The 20421-nt window shown below is 32.7% G+C and overlaps 1 long non-coding RNA gene across 1 annotated transcript in view; it reads right to left on the reverse strand.

The window, feature by feature from the left end:
* Window positions 1-20421, reverse strand: part of LOC144295959 (uncharacterized) — a 99570-nt gene that overhangs the window by 63942 nt on the left and 15207 nt on the right. The window contains exons 3-6 of the long non-coding RNA XR_013363111.1: window positions 11952-20170; window positions 11445-11560; window positions 10075-10224; window positions 6687-6845 (exon numbers count right to left, since the gene is read on the reverse strand). This is a non-coding gene — a long non-coding RNA (uncharacterized LOC144295959). The remainder of the gene's footprint in view (window positions 1-6686; window positions 6846-10074; window positions 10225-11444; window positions 11561-11951; window positions 20171-20421) is intronic.

Below are 20421 nucleotides of genomic sequence, written 5' to 3' on the forward strand. Positions count from 1 at the left end.
AAAATTCCCCTGGCTATTCGGGGTCTTTTCTGATTCCACACAAATCTTAAAATAATTTGTTCTAACTCTCTGAAGAAAGTCCATGGTATTTTGATAGGGATTGCATTAAACGTGTATATTGCCCTGGGTAACATTGACATTTTCACAATATTAATTCTGCCAATCCATGAGCATGGAATATTTTTCCATCTCTTTGTGTCTTCCTCAATTTCTTTCAGAAGTGTTCTATAGTTTTGAGGGTATAGATCCTTTACATCTTTGGTGAGGTTTATTCCTAGGTATCTTATGCTTTTGGGTGCAATTGTAAATGGGATTGACTCCTTAATTTCTCTTTCTTCAGTCTCATTGTTTGTGTATAGAAATGCCACTGACTTCTGGGCATTGATTTTGCATCCTGCCACGCTACCGAATTGCTGTATGAGTTCTAGCAATCTTGGGGTGGAGACTTTTGGGTTTTCTATGTAGAGTATCATGTCATCGGCGAAGAGGGAGAGTTTGACTTCTTCTTTGCCAATTTGAATGCCTGTAATGTCTTTTTGTTGTCTGATTGCTGAGGCTAGGACTTCCAGTACTATGTTGAATAGCAGTGGTGAGAGTGGACATCCCTGTCTTTTTCCTGATCTTAGGGGAAAGGCTCCCAGTGCTTCCCCATTGAGAATGATATTTGCTGTGGGCTTTTCATAGATGGCTTTTAAGATGTCGAGGAATGTTCCCATCTGGAGGCATCACAATGCCAGATTTCAGGTTGTACTACAAAGCTGTGGTCATCAAGACAGTGTGGTACTGGCACAAAAACAGACACATAGATCAGTGGAACAGAATAGAGAATCCAGAAGTGGACCCTGAACTTTATGGGCAACTAATATTCGATAAAGGAGGAAAGACTATCCATTGGAAGAAAGACAGTCTCTTCAATAAATGGTGCTGGGAAAATTGGACATCCACATGCAGAAGAATGACACTAGACCACTCTCTTTCACCATACACAAAGATAAACTCAAAATGGATGAAAGATCTAAATGTGAGACAAGATTCCATCAAAATCCTAGAGAAGTACACAGGCAACACCCTTTTTGAACTCGGCCATAGTAACTTCTTGCAAGATACATCCACGAAGGCAAAAGAAACAAAAGCAAAAATGAACTATTGGGACTTCATCAAGATAAGAAGCTTTTGCACAGCAAAGGATACAGTCAACAAAACTCAAAGACAACCTACAGAATGGGAGAAGATATTTGCAAATGACATATCAGATAAAGGGCTAGTTTCCAAGATCTATAAAGAACTTATTAAACTCAACACCAAAGAAACAAACAATCCAATCATGAAATGGGCAAAAGACATGAACAGAAATCTCACAGAGGAAGACATAGACATGGCCAACATGCATATGAGAAAATGCTCTGCATCACTTGCCATCAGGGAAATACAAATCAAAACTACAATGAGATACTACCTCACACCAGTGAGAATGGGGAAAATTAACAAGGCAGGAAACAACAAATGTTGGAGAGGATGCGGAGAAAAGGGAACCCTCTTACACTGTTGGTGGGAATGTGAACTGGTGCAGCCACTCTGGAAAACTGTGTGGAGGTTCCTCAAACAGTTAAAAATATACCTGCCCTACGACCCAGCAATTGCACTGTTGGGGATTTACCCCAAAGATACAGATGCAATGAAACGCCGGGACACCTGCACCCCGATGTTTCTAGCAGCAATGGCCACAATAGCCAAACTGTGGAAGGAGACTCGGTGTCCAACGAAAGATGAATGGATAAAGAAGATGTGGTTTATGTATACAATGGAATATTACTCAGCTATTAGAAATGACAAATACCCACCATTTGCTTCAACGTGGATGGAACTGGAGGGTATTATGCTGAGTGAAGTAAGTCAGTCGGAGAAGGACAAACATTATATGTTCTCATTCATTTGGGGAATATAAATAATAGTGAAAGGGAAAATAAGGGAAGGGAGAAGAAATGGGTGGGAAATATCAGAAAGGGAGACAGAATGTAAAGACTGCTAACTCTGGGAAACGAACTAGGGGTGGTAGAAGGGGAGGAGGGCGGGGGGTGGGAGTGAATGGGTGACGGGCACTGGGTGTTATTCTGTATGTTAGGAAATTGAACACCAATAAAAAAAATAAAATAAAAAATAAAAAAAAATAATAAAAAAAAAGAAAGTCCTATACTAAAAAATTAAATGATTTAATATTAATAAATTACTAAAAATAATCAATATAAAAATGGCCTAAATAAAAATTCATGGTCCCAGCTTTGATCCAGATTTGTTCCAATTCTTATGATCTCTTTGGACCAATTCACAAATTTACATGATAATCTATTTTAAAACTCACTGAGATTCTACTTAATAAGAAATAGGATACTGTACTTACTTAAAATTGTGCTCTATATGTCTACAAAAATTAAAGATTGATTTGTCATTTTCAAAATATGGTAAAACACTGATAATTAGTTTTAGTTGTTCAGATGTCAAAGCTATTATGGTCTTTTCTGATTCCACACAAATCTTAAAATAATTTGTTCTAACTCTCTGAAGAAAGTCCATGGTATTTTGATAGGGATTGCATTAAACGTGTATATTGCCCTGGGTAACATTGACATTTTCACAATATTAATTCTGCCAATCCATGAGCATGGAATATTTTTCCATCTCTTTGTGTCTTCCTCAATTTCTTTCAGAAGTGTTCTATAGTTTTGAGGGTATAGATCCTTTACATCTTTGGTTAGGTTTATTCCTAGGTATCATGCTGAGTGAAGTAAGTCAGTCGGAGAAGGACAAACATTATATGTTCTCATTCATTTGGGGAATATAAATAATAGTGAAAGGGAATATAAGGGAAGGGAGAAGAAATGTGTGGGAAATATCAGAAAGGGAGACAGAACGTAAAGACTGCTAACTCTGGGAAACGAACTAGGGGTGGTAGAAGGGGAGGAGGGCGGAGGGTGGGAGTGAATGGGTGACGGGCACTGGGTGTTATTCTGTATGTTAGTAAATTGAACACCAATAAAAAATAAATTAAAAAAAAACACAGTTCAGCAAAAAAAAAAAAAAAAGCTATTATGGTCTCAATTATCTATGAATATGAAAACAAATCATTCCTCAGAGTAAAACATGAATACATCATGACCTCTAGCAATTTTCCTTAGATATATACCCAAAGGAAATGAAAACAGGGAGTCAAGACATTTTCATGCAAATTCTTAGCACCACTATTCACAATGTGGACAGCCACAAAGCCACTATTCACAAAATCAAAAAGTACAAACAGCCAAGTATTCAAAATCTAATAAAACATGACAAATATATGCCTCAGAATATTACTAGGCCATGAAAGTAAATGAAATTCTGATATAGAACTTACTTCCTAAGTACCATTCCATACCCTGTAAGGAACTAGGCATCCTCTATTAGTTGCTGGCTGCACAACTGGAGCAAAATAAACCTGGATACTGTTAGGTGGCCAGAGAGTAAGTGGTCCTCAGGAAAGGATATATGAACACATAGACAAGACTGAGACCACCTTGAGAGACCTGAATGGCCAAATGGGGGACAAACTGATTAAGGAAGAGTAATGAGGGGCACCTCGGTAGCTCAGGAGGTTAAGAGAATGCCTTTGGCTCAGGTCATGATCCTAGAGTCCTGGATTGAGCCCCACATTGGGCTCTCTGCTCTCTGGTGAGCCTGTTGCTCCCTTTCCCTCTCTCTAACTGCTAGTCTACTTATAGCACACAATCTCTCTGTCAAATAAATAAAATCTAAAAAAGAACAATGATCTTAATCCATACAAGTAAAATATCCATGAGTCCACATTGAAATGACACTCAAAATTAAATGGGGGTAGGGAGAGGGGAAAGGAATAACTTTTATAGTACAAAATTCAAATTTTAATTAATAAAGTGTAAGACAAATTTTTAAAAATCACGATTTATGTTGTCAACACAGAATATTATCTGGAAGTTAGTGAAAGAGTGCAAGTTTGACTTCTTTGCCGATCTGGACGTATTTCTTTTTGTTGTCTGATTGCTGAGGCTAGGACAACAGTGGTTGAGAATGGACATTCTTGTTATGTTCCACACCTTAGGGGAAAAGCTCTGCATTTCTCCAGAAAATGGTATTTGCTGTGGGTTTCTCCAATAAGGCTTTTAGGAAAATATCTAAACAGGGAAATATCTAATATATAATATAGATATAGATATCTAAATATCTAAATAGGGAAATATCTAAACAGCCCAAGTGCAGAGTTTTAATCAAGAAAGGATGCTGTATTTTCTTAAATGCTTTTCCTGCATCTATTGAGATAATCATATGCTTCTTGTCCTTTGTTAATGTGATGTATCACATTGATTTCCAGATACTGAACCACCCTTGCAGCCCAGGAATAAATCCCACTTGGTTGTTGTGAATAATCGTTTTAATGTACTGTTGGATCCTATTACCAAATATCATCCTAGATAAAGGGCTATTATCAAAAATCTATAAAGAATTTATCAAATTCAACACCCCAAAATAAAAAAAATACAATCAAGAAATGGGCAGAAGACATGAACAAACATTCTCCAAATGGCCATTTAAATTGCCAACAGACACATGAAAAAATGCTCAGCATCACTCAGCATTAGGGAAATACAGATCAAAACCACAATGAGATACCTCACACCAGTCACAATGGCTAAAATTAACAACTCAGGAAACACCAGATGTTGGTGAGGATGCAGAGAAGAGAGGAACCCTCTTACACTGTTGGTGGGAATGTAAACTGGTCCAGCCACTCTGTAAACCAGTTGGAGGTTCCTCAAAACGTTAATAACAGATCTATGCTATGACCCGCCAATTGCACTACTAGGTACTTACCCAAAGGATATAAACATAGTTATTTGAAGGGGCACATGCTCCTGAATGGTTACGGCAGCAGTATCCACAATAGCCAAAATATGTAAAGAGCCCAGATGTCCATCAACATTGGAATGGGTAAAGATGTGGTGCGTACACTCACACACACACTCATAGTCACCACACACACACAATGGAATATTACTCAGCCATCAGAAAAATGAAACCTTACCATTTGCAACAATGTGGATGGAATTAGAAGGTATTAGGGGCTAAAGTGAAAAAAATCAAAGAGAGACAAATATTATTTTTGATCATATGTGTAATTTAAGAAATAAAAAAGAACACAGGGGAAAGGAGCGAAAATTAAAGGCAGAAAGAGGGAGACAAACTAAGAGACAACTATAGAAAACATACTGTGTGCTGAGGTGGGGAATTGGGGTAACTGTAACTGGGTGATGGGCATTAAGGAAGGCACATGATACAATAAGCACTGGGTGTTATACAGAACTGAGGAATACCTAAACTCTACAACTGAAACCAAAAAATTTGTTTTGTCAAAAAAAAATTGTCACTGTGTATGAATTATTGTAAGCAACAAACATCAATACATTCTAAAATTAGCAGATATAGTATAACAGAATTTGTGGGATTATCCCCTACAGATATTTAATATGTAACACTAAGAAATCAAAGGAACATCACTAGTGACAAGGCATATCAACAGTATATGATCTCTAGTGATGAATTGAGAAGGGAGCACCATTTCTGTAGCAATATGCACAATTTCAATGACAAAAATCGCACAAACTCATACTGATGAACATTAAGCGATATTTTACAGACCCTTCAAAAATATCAAAATCATGAAAACCAAACAAAACTCGTCAATGGTCACAAGCAGATGGGACATTAAGGAAAGTATGAGAAGTATATGAAACACGGGATTCTACTTTCAAACATGGATTATAAAAGGATCAGGTAAAAGCAGTTTATCAACTTCCTGGTTTAGATAACTCTCTCAGGCAAACAAAAAGATGTTAATATAAGTTACAGAACAATATACATTTCTGTAAGCCAAAAATTATTTCAAAATAAATATTTAAGAATTAATATTAATACTTTTTGTTTCCAGCCTATAAAAAATAATGCTCCAAACATTTTGGTAGAGCAGGCAAACCAAATACAAAAACCTGGCAAAAAAGAACAATATAATCTGTTTATTTAGGAATAAACATGTATGTTTAGAATGTTTATTTGCAAATGTTTAGAATTTGAATATGTTTGTTTAGAATTTGCAAATAAAACTTTAACAATTATAATAGGGAAATATATATGAATTCACACACACCTTCATGCACATTCACACACAAATGTAGTTCATTCATTGAGAAGATGCAAGAATGTTCATTTTTAGGAAATGTTAGTTTTTAGCCTAATCAATGATTATAATAGCAAGTATGATCACCTATAATACATGACAAATACAAAACATTTTATTAAACCTGTCAACAAATTTTGCAATAAATGCTCAACAAAGGAAGGATACCTAAAATGTCCCATAATTAAGTGATACTTAAACTAACAGGTTTAATATTCACTGTCAAATAACCAAGAGCCCTTTCTGCTTTCCTATATTCTGTAATAACCATGAAAAAATAAAGAAAAGCACAATTTTGGAACTTTAATGAAATACTATTAGGAAAGTAAACTAATTATACAATCCCCATCACTCCATTAACAAAACTATGATATGACTGGGAATGATTAAAAAAATTACACTAGCAATTTTCCAACATAACAATTTGATTAAAAATAGAAAGACATACCTTGCAGTTGGATGATTCAATTTTAAAGAGATCTATTCTCTCCTAATTAATCTATTAAATTTGGTGCAAATGAAATTAAAACTGCATTTTTTTCCAACTTGCAAAATAATTTTAAGCATCAATTCAGAGAAAAAAATGCGACTATAGACAGGGAATATTCTGAAAAGAAAGAAGAGAAATGAGATAGAACTCAATGGAATAGACTAAAAATCATCAATAATTTTAAAGTATCAATAGAATGTAAGGCAAACAAATAGAAATGCAGCTGATTATATGTGGGAATTTCTAAATAACTATGGTAAAATTTAAAATGAGTGGTAACTGCTTAAGTCAGGGTAAATAACTTGAGTATGTAATGCTTTAAAACCACAGTTAATGATTAATGAAAAAAATGACAGAACAACTGACAAAAACGTAGAAGAAAATACAGACAAAGAATGCATGATGGTAATGCCCATGTTTTACAATAAAAACACAAAACTCAAAAGGCATGAATTATAACATTATATTTCAATACACAACTTCTGTACAACCAAAAAGTAAAACATCACAGTAAAATGGTAGTGAGAAACACATAGTATTTCACTTGCAATGCATGGCAAATGGTTAACATCCTTAGTCATAAATAATCTCTTAGAAACCAGTAACAAATGCACTAATATTCTAAGGTAAATAAAAAAAGTAAGTGATTAGCAGGTTTAAAGACATATGAAGATGACTAAACTGAACAGTAACAGAAGAACAATTCCCTTGTAATACCATGTTATCAAAGATTAAAACACTGAAATCTAACATTTGTACGGTTTCAGAAAACAGGTATCTTAAATGCTGAGAGGCAAGATTGATGAAGACAATGTAATTTGGTGAAAATTGAAAATTTCTACTGTAGACTCAGAATATAAATTTTGGAGAGCATTAATTCAATAAAGTGCAAATACTAGGACTATTTCAACAAATTAGCTGGAGGAATTAAAAATAATTTATATATAAGCACGTTATATGCCTAGAAAATCTGTAGCTATGTATGGGTGGCAAAAGACTACTAGCCTAACAATTTGTTCAGCAATATACCCCAAAAGGAAATACACAAAACTTCATTAACAGTAGATAATGTTTCTGTGACCTTTGGAATCTGGAAGATTTTTTTATCAATCAATTTTAAATTTACCCAGTGAAAAGTGAAATGTATAAATATGTGCACTATGTATTTATGAGAACACTGAAATGAAGCCTTACAATCATACCATCCTGAGCTTTTCTGTGTATTAACATCTACACCATTCAAGCTCCTGAGATTTAGTCAAATGTCAATAATGAAAACAACATGCCTTGTTACAATTCCCTCCAATGACACTCATCTTTAGATAACTTTCAAACATGATTTTTCTCAGTCCAGTTTTTCTGATCTGAAAAGTATCCACCCCAATACAAGAATGAGAAGTCTCCATACATTATAGAGATTGTCTTTTGGATTTGAAGATGGTGGCAGAAATAGCATCAGTTTCCGGTTTAGACATCACACATTAGGAAATGGGTAACAAATTATGTACCATCAAATGCAACAGCCATTTTATTGTGAAGAAATAATAGATGGAGAATTACTTTTGGAATTTTTTTAATAAGGCTAGACATAACTACATTTATTGTGTTGACCACTGCATAACACATAGAATTATCAATTCACTATCACTGTTCGCTATCTATATACCTGAATCTAACATAAAATTGTAGGTCAAGTTTTTCCAAAGCCAGTTATTGGTATTCTTTCTCCTTATACCTTGATAAATGGACTGATTCCAACATTCTCATTTTATGTTATCTTTCCAACTATGTATTTGAATTCTTGCTTGTATCTCTAAATTGCTCATTTACATACAGAATTATTTCACATAATCTCTATGCATTTCTGTACACAAAACATGACAACAGTACCAAAAATTCCAATGAAAATATCAAAAGGACATCAGTGCATTTGGTGCGAAAAATGGTAACTATACTAATGATACAGACACTACAATGGAATTCAGGAATAGCTTTAGATCCTAAATCCGTTATTCCAACTGGCTACCAAAATTGTTGAATAGGCACTACCCCAAGAAGTCCTTAATCTTCTATTTAGTAATCATGTGAAAAAATACTTTATGATTAAAGCTTTCACACCTTTAAGGTTATTCTGGGATTAAAAAGTAGGCAATAAGTCTCTCTGAAAAAGAATATCTAAGGAATCTGACAGCTTTCTATCTTGACCTCACATCTCATCAATTAATCTTCCAAAGGGGCAGAGTGGGTAATAAAAGAAAAATGAGAATCCTAATACTCCTAGGTCCATCAGGATCTGGAATTCACTATTTGCTATAACATCAATGGTTTCATTAAAAACTGCTCCCTCTATTTTTATAATTCATTTTAGTTACTTCTAAGATTGCATATCATTAGCTTAGTGCAAGTGGGCTCTAGCCTCTTTTGCATTCCTGAAACTCACTTAATTTAAAATAATCACTTTTTCTTATTTCTCTAATTTCTTATCTTTTACATAATTTAATTCCAAAGTCACAAGAGAGTTCAGTAAAATTGTATTCTGTGGCAGGCAATAAGTAAAATGCTTTTTGAAAAATATCAGCAAGAAATACATAATGTGAGAAGTGATATTATGAAAATCAATTTTGGGATTGAGCTCATAATGATGTGTGATTTGATGGGAAAATTGTGAATGGATCCCAAAATTAAAAAAAAAAAAAACTTCTGAAATTCCATAGTTGTAGGTCTTAACTAGGTACCTTCTTTCATCTGTTCTTATCTGTAACATCAGGTCAGCTGTTACCCTGGCACTACTCCTATTAAGATGGAATCTCTACTAGAAAGTGGGTGGTCATATAACAACGCTAGCCAACAAAATATGGCAAAGTGATACTACATGACTTCTAAAGTTGGATCATAAAGGTCACAGGCACTTACACAAAGCTAATACTCATTTTTATGATGCTTCCTCTGGGGTAAACTCATTGTGTGAAGGTGCTTTAACCTAACCGCAGCCTTCCATGTCATCCCAAACCAAATGTAAAAACATGTATGAAATAGGGTAGACCAGATAACTCCAGCCTTAAGCTGTTTGAGTAACTGTTAAACACAGGTTCTCCTGGGCTTAAGCCTACATTCTGGCATGGTCTGAAATCTTCACACACAGAAATCATGAAATTATAACTCAAGAGATGCATTATGCCAACAACTTTCAGGGTTATTTATTACTCAGCAATATTAACCTGAACAGATCTCATTCCCCACTAGCTGCCACCAAAATAAAACATTAATCTTAAAAAAAGCATAATATTAACTCCTGTCTACCCAAATTGTCCCTCTCTAGATCAAATGAACACTTATCCATCCTTACAATCGTTTCACCAAGGGGTATTCCTGGAACCAGAGATGGGAAGTGAAGAACACTTGAATGAGTAATACTGCCAATGGAGGTCTGGTGATACCAAATCTTGCAATTACAAAGAAAGATGGCAGAATTGTGTTTTCATGGAACTATCATCTCCTAACAGGAAAAAAAAAAAGAAGAAACATTGTAAAGTAAGATATATACCATTCTCATAGAATAGCTAAAGCAGCAGGTAAGTGGAGGCTCATCACGAACTTTCTTACAAATTTCTTTTAATGCTTACACACAATTCCTCATTAATCAATCCCATATATGATACAACTCTCCATCAGCATTTAGTTTATCAATACTTTTCAAGCTTTTATTTAAATTCCAGTTAGTTAACAAAGAGCATAATACCAGCTTCAGACGTACAATTTAGTGATTCAGCACTTCCATACAACACCCCTTCTTCATCACAAGTGCACTCTTTAATCCCCATTGCGTGTTTCACCCATTTCCTCTACCTACCTCCCTGCTGGTAACCATTAGTTTCTTCTCTATAATTATGTTTCTTGTTTTGCCTCAGACTCTTACCTTTGCTACTTTGTTTTGTTTCTTCACTTTCACATATTAGTGAAATCATACTGCATTTATCTTTCTTTAACTGCTTTATTTAACTTAGCACTGTACTCTCTAGCTCCATCTACTTTATTCCAACTGGCAATGTCTCATTCTTGTTTTATGGCTGAGTAACCCATTGTGTTTATTTATCAGTTCTCTCTTATCCATCAAATGATGGACCCTTGGGCTATTTCCATAATTTAGCCATTGTAAATAATGCTGTATAAACACTGGGGTGCATGTATCCCTTTCAATTAGTATTTTTGTATTCTTTGCATAATTGCCCTGTTCAATTAATTGCTGGCTTATATTTTTAACTTTTTAAGTAACCTACCTTTTTTTATTCCACAGTGGCTGCACCAGTTTGCATTCCCACCAAAGGTTCAGGAGGGTTCCCCTTTATTTTCAGTTTCTATGAACTATAAAATATATAAAATACAAACTATAAAATATATATAAAATATAAGATATATTTGCAAAGATCCTATTTCAAAGTTTTTTCCAATTCATGAACTGATCATTTCCTTTATAACATTAATTACATCATAATTGATTATAAATGAGGTAAATAATTGAAAGAAGACAAATAATCTACATTCTGCATATACTATTCATTTCTATTTTCATAAAATTATCTTTGGAAATAATTAACTTTCTCACGAATTCTCAGACTTGGTTGAATATTCCAAAGTCAGCCATTAGTGATATTTTCCTGAGCTTAGTAGTATAACCCTTGTCCTAAAACAGCACTACTTGATCCAAAACCTTCTTACCTGTAGTTCCCAGTGAAGACTTTGAAATTAAGAAAGTCCATTGGATGAGGAAGGAATGTTCCTGATATCAGCTGTTCTTGGGTTATCTATACATTTCTTCTTTTCATAATGTACATCTGATAAGTAAGTACACATTATAGCCAATCAGTTACAAATGAGACACGAGGACACACAGATTAGGATAACTGTAGAATTACAATGATTATTGAATGCAGATAATTAAACAAGCAGCTAATATTACTGTACAATAACTTACTAAATAATATAAAACCAACAGCTTGCTGAAATCCTGCTGACAGACTCTACCATGAAAGAATCCATTCTCTATCATGCCCATTAAAAGTCATTTCCAAAATATACCAATAAACGCTCCTTCAAACAATTTGATCTAGTCAGTAATCACAAAAATGGCAGTATATTACGAAAATTTTCCCTTTATAGAGTTTCAAGGATTTCTTTAAATCACTGAAGTGTTTATAAACCCAAATATAATTGTTTAGCACCTACCTCAAATCCCATCTTCTCTCATTTCTTTTCATAGGTCCCATAATACTGTTTCAGTGTGTAGACTTTCTGCTCTATTGGAGTCTCTAGATCACTCACAAATTATTCATAATGGCCACTGGGAATACAAAATTGGATATAACAGCCCAATACTCCAAAGAGGATAACAGGCAACGAAGCAGAGAGGCACAGATTGGTAGTACCTTTAAAAAACCCCTTTCATTGTTTAAATGTTCCTTTTGAAATCTTTAAAATTTCAAATGCAGAAAGCAGAACAGTCCTCCATTCCCATCTCCCCACACAGTAATGATAAATTTTTGCCATATGATCTTCTAGGGAAATTTCTATTCAACAATTCATATATTCATTTCAGACCGCCAAGTAGTAATAATACAGATAATTAACAATGTATTACCACTTAACTTACACATACACAAAATTTTAAGAGTGCTAAAATAATCACCAATATGATAAAACTGATGAGTACTCATTACTTAACTCTTTAACCATGTCAAAATAATTACATTCCTCAGGAATAGTAACCATTAATATTTCCATTTGAACAACAGACATATATGGACATACCTCTGTAAACACACTATTAGTTGATGTTTGTTCAAAAGGTGAAATAATTTTAAATGTCCCTTTAAAACATCCTTTCATATCAGAAAATGTTCCAGTGTTTAAATTATATTAGTATAATGAATAAGCTATAACCATTACGATTTTTTATGGGTGTTTATTTCAGATGCTCCAATGTTATACTCAATGTAACTTTCTTCTTTGTAAATCTGAGATGTAAAATAGACAAAATCCCAGCAGTAAGTTATATTACTTCAAATGTTTTCACACTTGAATTTCAATTATTATGCCAAACCTCTGTTCAAAAACTACACTGCCTTCGATGTTTGTTTATACTTCTGAGAAATTTTCATAATTTATTACAGGCTACTGAGATGGAACATTTTTGACATTTGTTTATTACATAACATACAAATATAACTATACACTGGAAATTTTCAAAAAAACCTTTTAGAATAACAAAATAATCACAGAAATTCTATTTTAATTTGGATATATATACACATGGTAACAGATCAGAAGACAAACATGGATAGCTACTCAAGCATTTCATATTAGAAATAACATATTTAGATAGAACATAGAGTCAATTTTAGAAATGTTTAATTAAGTTTGGAATCGAAATACTATTTCTACAATTTTCAGAAAAATAAAATACAAAGCAGTAACCTACAAATAAGAAAAAGAACATTATCAGATTTATATTCCTAAAACTAATTTTACATGTATACATGTACTTAACATTTATATTATATATGTATATATGGATATAGACATATAAATTTGCAATGAGTAAAATAATAATTAGAATACCAAATGTCTTCTAACTATGAATTTATCTGATATTAAGCAACAATTCACTTCTCGTGTATTCATTCTAAAGTTAAAATACATCCTGGGTATTTTTGTTTTGGAATATAAAATCTAATACTTTCTTCTACATGAAAACATAATAATCTTAAGAAAAAGGAAGACGATCCACCTAACATCAAAATGTTACATATATCTAACAGAACAAATTATTAGTCACTTACTATACTTCCAAACCATTTACAAAAAACAACCGGTGGTATCTGACAATGAAGTATTTACAAATTTACATGTCATGAAATTCCATGCTTCTGGATAAACTAGGTATTTATAAATAATTTATCAATTTGTAATTTATAAAGTCGTCTTGAATGTTGTCATGTTATCCAGTTAAATATAAAACTGAATGGCTTGAAGGAGAATACAATTTCTTACATATTTCCTATGATTAAAATACATAACACCCTATCAGCAATACAACTATAAAATTACAACTTAGAATTTTTAATGCATAATAAATACGAGGACTAAACAGTGATTAAAATGTAAAATTTTCTATTAGAGAATGCAAGAGTAGTACACTCTTAACTTTCTCCTTCTTCTAACAACTCAGATACCAAAATATGTATAGCTCTAGAAACCTAAAATTGTTGCAATTTGTAATTGCAAGTGCTATTACACTTGCATTGCTATTACATTTGAGAACAATGAAAATATGAAATTTTACAATGAATTATTTACAAAATTATACTTTGTGAGACTCTACACATCTAGAAAGACTAGATGTTAAAAATTAAAAGCTTGTGCCTGCCTATTATTTACAAAGTTGTCTTGAATATTGTCATGCAACCAAAGGAACACATACAGAACTGTGTATAGTTCCAAGAGGTAGTATAAAGTCTCTTTAACAAAGTCATTTATATCTCCAATGTAAAAAACAACAATAAAAATAAATGTGGGGGAGGGATGTATAGGTGGAGCACAGAGGAATTTTAGGACAACTAAAAGAGTCTGTATAATACCATGATGAATACAGGCCATTATGTCCAAACATTATGTCCAAACATTATGTCCAAACCAACAAAATGTACACCAAGAGGTAACCATAACAAACCATGGACTTTGGTTAATTCATGATATGTCATGTAAATTCAGTAGGAACAAATGTACCAGTATGGTAAGGGAGATTGATAATGGGGGTGCCAAGTGGATAGTAGTGGGAATTATGCAATCGTGGGGCATGGCCTATATTGCAAATCTTGGAACCTTGCCCTCAATTTTGCTATGAACCTAAATCTACTGTTAAAAAATAGTCTTAATGTAAAAACAATCAAGATATGTATATCAGGATGCTACTAATGAAATACATTATGATAAATCCAGAAACACCAAATGAATTTACATGATTTAAGTTTTTTAATATACAATTTATATAATGGCACCCTATTCTATTACGAGAATGCTATAATGCATAACCTTTTTTCCTCTTAACAACCAAATTAATGTTAAATGTTGTATCGCTCTAAGAGCCTATTTATCAATGATCAATGCTTTGCAATACTGATTTTAAAAGACGATAATCCTAACACATTTACAATGAAAATATTTACAAAATTATACTATGACTCAATACATCTAAAAATATTAGAGGTTTAAAATTCATTTGCCAATTATTTACAAAGTTGTCTTACTACCACTTAACAATGAACATAGAAATTTTGTGATTTAGATTCTATAAAATGTTCTTCAGAAAAATCACTTTCATCAAGAACTTCAGTACATCTGGGAAAGTAAGATAGACTTACATGTCCCTTAAATCGGCAGAAATATAAACAGGTACAATTTAACTACTGCAGTCTAAAATTTCTTCTAAATGAAACTGTGAGGAAAAAAACTTTTAACCCCCTCTTTTCCCTGACTATATATATATATATATATATGTGTGTGTGTGTGTGTGTGTGTGTGTGTGTGTGTTAACAAAAATATAGCTAAGAATCTTTTACCTCAATTTAAGTCATTTGTTTTTAATTATGTCATCAATCCATGTTATCCTATTCAAGGGTGCATAATATTAAAAACAAAACGTTTCTACCCTCTATTTTGTTCATCAACAATTCTACAGACTTCCTAAGTTAGACATTTATAAACTACTATAAATACCAGTGTTTACCAACAAACCATAAAAAGCCACCCAAGTACAATTCTTAGAATAATTTGCAAATGTTTAACGTTTCAAACTTCTGGTTTATCAATAGCATGACTGCAACATATACATGATGTTCAGAATCTCTTTAAACCAAAAAGGATAGGAAGCAAATGAATTATACATTATAGATGGGACTGGAAAGCATCCACTGTCCTGCCCATATATATGTCACAACAAACCACTGATCATGCAGAAAAATTAATTACTATATTGATTTTTTTAAAGTATGGTATTTAAAAGTAGGTTTGTCAGTAATGTCTGTATATCTGGAAATAACAAGTGTTTTAGATAACTAAATACACAGCAATCTAGAAATCATACTTAACAGTACAGGCTTATTTTACCATTTCATGTCTACAAGCATGAGAAAAAGTTTATGTGCTCTAACTTTAGGTGGAATATATTCAAAAATATGACAGAAATGTCTGTCCATCAATAGTTATATGTAGTATAAAAACAAAGATCTGTTCACATTTGCACACTATTTAATAACAACTTGCCACACACCAAGTGAAAACACATAGGGGTGGTTTTATAATACTTCTATTGGTAATATAGTTTTGGCCATAGTTGTTCAACATTAATAGACTTACTGTGTGTGTATGTATGCATGCTGTGTATTTGTGTGTTTGTCGATAGGGTTATTTCTATACACTTAGGAAAGCTTGTCCATTATATATATGCAGCGCTAAAATGCTTCCCTGCTCTGTTCAACATTTAACATCCAAAATTTATACTGAAATTTGAAATTATTCAAATCTCATATTTAAAAATATGAATGTAAATAATTTCTATATTTAAAAAAGTGTCTTAAAAAATCTCAATAACATAAAGAGACTTTCAACTATAGAGAACAAACTGAGGGTTACCAGAGGGGAGGTGGAGGGCATGGGTTAATTAAGCGATGGATATTAAAGAATGCACTTGTGATGAGCACTGAGTGTTGTATGGAAGTGCTGAATCACTATATTGTTCACCTGAAACTATTATTATACTGAAGGCTAAACTAACTAGAATTTAAATAACAACTTAAAAAAACCCCACAAAAATAAACATCAAAATCAATCCTAACTCATGAGGATGCTCAATCTACTATAGCTACCTATATCAATTATAGCAATGTTTTCACTTTTAACATTTCAATGAAAATATATTTCTGAAATTATTGACATAAATTATTTATCTAACGTTTTATAAAATGACACTGACCTATATATACACAAATACTACTACAATCTCCAGCACCAAATACATCCCAAATAGAAATGGTACAGTAATTCAATTTGCCAAAATAAAATGTTTTAATTGTCTCTCAGATTGGTATTTCAAAATATGTGCCTATCAGCAAATTTTGTGCAGATGTTCTAAAACAAAAACTAAGATCTATCAGTCTATATAATTCAGGTAGCTATCAATACCTTCCAGCAGCTAAAGCTCATAAGCTAAAACTCCCTATATCATCCATCACCAAACAACACAAAGAGCAGACTAAAGCTGAGTGATAATTATTTGGCCAATAAGTATTCTTATGCTAGGATCCTTAATAAATACTTATTTTATAGACATGTATCCAATACATCTGTGTGTATATATACATGTGTGTATGAAACCAACCCCTAAAATCGAGTATTAAAAGTTTAAAGCAGAAACTATTATATATTATCCTAGCTGTTTTACACAAAATAATCTAAGAATATACACCCTGGACTTCAGCTGCCCAAATATTTACTAATAGATAATCTGAAAACTCTTATGGGTAAATTTTCACACGATATATAATTCATGTATTTATACAAAACATGTTGATATAATAGTTTCTATACATTAGGAAAACAGTAACTGTGCCTATTATATATACATTTTATAAACATTTCTTTGTTCAGGCCATATTTAATGACCATAGGTTTGACAAAACAATCGCAAACATCCCCCATAGGAACTTATAATCACCTATACAACTATAAGAGTATTTTAAAATAACAACAATCCAGTTATCATTAAATGTTAAATTCCACTGACCTATGAGAACTTTTATAACCTGTTGTTTAACCACTTGTAGGATTTACCTGGTAACCCTATTCTGTTTGTATACAAACATCTGAAAACCATGAACAAAGGCAAATCAACACTTATGACATTTCTACCATGATGATTCTTATCTAAAACAATATTAAATATTATATTACACACTACATATTACCATAACCTAATGATCTGATGAACACCTGAGACTAGATATAATATCACTTTTGAGAAACAAAAATGCCTATCCTAATAAGATGATACGTATTTTTAGCAATGCCTAATACCAAGATTAGATGTTAAACAATTACATTATATATTTTAACAAAAGATGTAACAATATCCACTGAATAGGAATTAATGTTGAGAGGCAATTTAACAATTCCACCCTTAAAACATTAACAAATTCCCACACCTGTACTAACATTACAGTATTAATAACACATATGCAGGTTCCCAACATCTGAGCATGGAGTAAAACCTGGCTGTTAAAGAACTATCTCTGAACTTATGCATACACATATAGCCCTCCATAATTCCCTGTTCTCTAACTTCTAAATTATGCTTTTGTTTTTCTAATATAAACATTCTAATATAAAAATTCCTCTATATTCTAACAATTAAAATGCCCCAAATATCAGCCATCTCCTGCTTAATAGGATGTTTTAACACACTTTTTTTTTTCAATTATATACAGGGAAATAAAAAAGCCCATCAAACATGCATAGAGGCAGGCCTCTTATGCAACAATTCCATCTTGAATATTAAATCTAATACAAGTAGTAACATAAAGACTATTTACAGAATAACATCTACACCACACAGAGCAGCCTTAACAATATTACTATGTGACAACTGCATACAGAACAATCCCCATCCCCCACAAAATGCAACAGCAATAATCCAATCAGATTTTAAAATGTCCATTGCCAAGAGGTATCCTAACAGGTCTGTTTCTATAACCGTGTATTGAAAATATTTCCTATACATATGTTAGCAAACTCTTTCTTAGCAATCATAATACCTTAAAGTCACAAAGCAATTACATTTGGTTATTTCATCTAAATACTCTCAAAATGCACATAATTAAATAGTACCTTACATTTTTTCCTGATTAATAAAGACTCCCCATGTCCATTTCCTTTTTGCTACCCATAAGCACTCAAACAATGAATACAGAATTGTGTAGATCTTTACAAAACTGCTTCACTTCTTTCTAAAGTCTTTTTCAGAAAGAAGTCTTACCAAACATGTTTTTAGAAACCTCCTTAGGAAACCAACTCTATTATCACAGCAACCACTTAAAAAAGGATCTATCCACAATAAAGATTGGCTTATAAATGTAGGTCTCTGTGCTTAAGCATTAGATTCCAAAAAAGATTAAGCAAAGAAAGAAAACACAATAAAAAACTAATACATGTTGAATTTCATTCTCTTCACCTCCTAATATCCAATGAATAGTTCATACATACTCATCATTTACTAAGTATTTCACATTTCCATTTCAATACCATTTCCTAATCATAATTTTCTTAAGCATTTAAATAAATTTTTAAGCTATATATGTCCAATAAATTAGTTAACAACAGATTAGGTTCCTAGCTGTTTTAAAATGGCAGGTAGGGGAAGAAAAAAAACGACTAATATTTGTGTTTATCACGTATGCAATAAATGTCTAATGCAGGACAATTACCGGTCAATATTTTGATGGCAAGTTGATACTCCATAGAATGAAAAATACTGAGATATTTTTTCCAAATCCAAAGACTGACAATGAAATATAAATATTTGAAAAGAAAGATGAATTTCAGGATAGTATACGTCTAATTTATTTTGTCTGTGATTTTTGTAGTTGTTAATGCTTCTAGCTCAATTCAGGACGTGTGGTTTCTCTCCACATATTCCTAGAAGGCTGGCTTGTATTTACTTGAGATTGTCCACACTAGACCAATACAACAAGTGCCATCCATTTGAAAATCATTTTCAATTCAGTAGAAATACGTTCACACACTTCCATTTTGGGGAATAATTTGGAATGAGATGCTATGATGATCATGCGTACCATGAAATAGAGTAGATGATATACAGAGTGTCTCTATAGGGTCCTGGTCAAAGAACCCTTAAATCAGCATGAGGTTTAAACTTTCATAGCAGTCCCTGTAAGTAAAATTGCACATGATACTCCAAAAGAATTTGAAAATTACAATTTTATCAATGCAGATATTCAGACTATTCTCTCCTGTTCATGTTAATGGAGAAAAGGTATGTACATTATCCTAAATCATCCTAAATTTTAATCACATTGTTTTTTGCGGCACAAATTTCTTATTCAGGAGATAAAAGTGAAAGAAGGTCACAATATTTACGAATACAAATGTTCAGTGACTGAAAGTGGAAAAACTTCCAGTTTTAAGAGTGGCAAAAAAAAGCTCTTAATATTATCAGTTTATATAATCTTTGTCCTCTTCACTGATTATTGCTTATTTCTGACACTCTTGAAACATCTCAATGTCAACTGCAGATTTTTGAAGCACGGTGACGTGGTCTGTCATATCTTTCCCAAAGAATGTTCTGGCAGACAGATGAATTAGAGAATCTGAAGCTGGAAGTAAGGGGAGCAGTTAGAAATTTTAATACAGTTAAAATACAGCAATAATTAACAACGAAACTAATCTAGAAAGACATCTCCAAAACATGATCTAATAGATTTTTGCACAGTATCTGCTGTCCAATAAATTTTCCTAAGTTTCTGGATGAAATATTTGTCCATGTTTCTTAGGCTCCATTCATGTCCATGAATGACAGCCACTTCCTCACCTAGCCAGCATTGCCTTTTTACATGTGTGTAAAACT

Source organism: Canis aureus, chromosome 2 (assembly GCF_053574225.1).
Source record: "Canis aureus isolate CA01 chromosome 2, VMU_Caureus_v.1.0, whole genome shotgun sequence".
Lineage (NCBI taxonomy): Eukaryota > Metazoa > Chordata > Mammalia > Carnivora > Canidae > Canis > Canis aureus.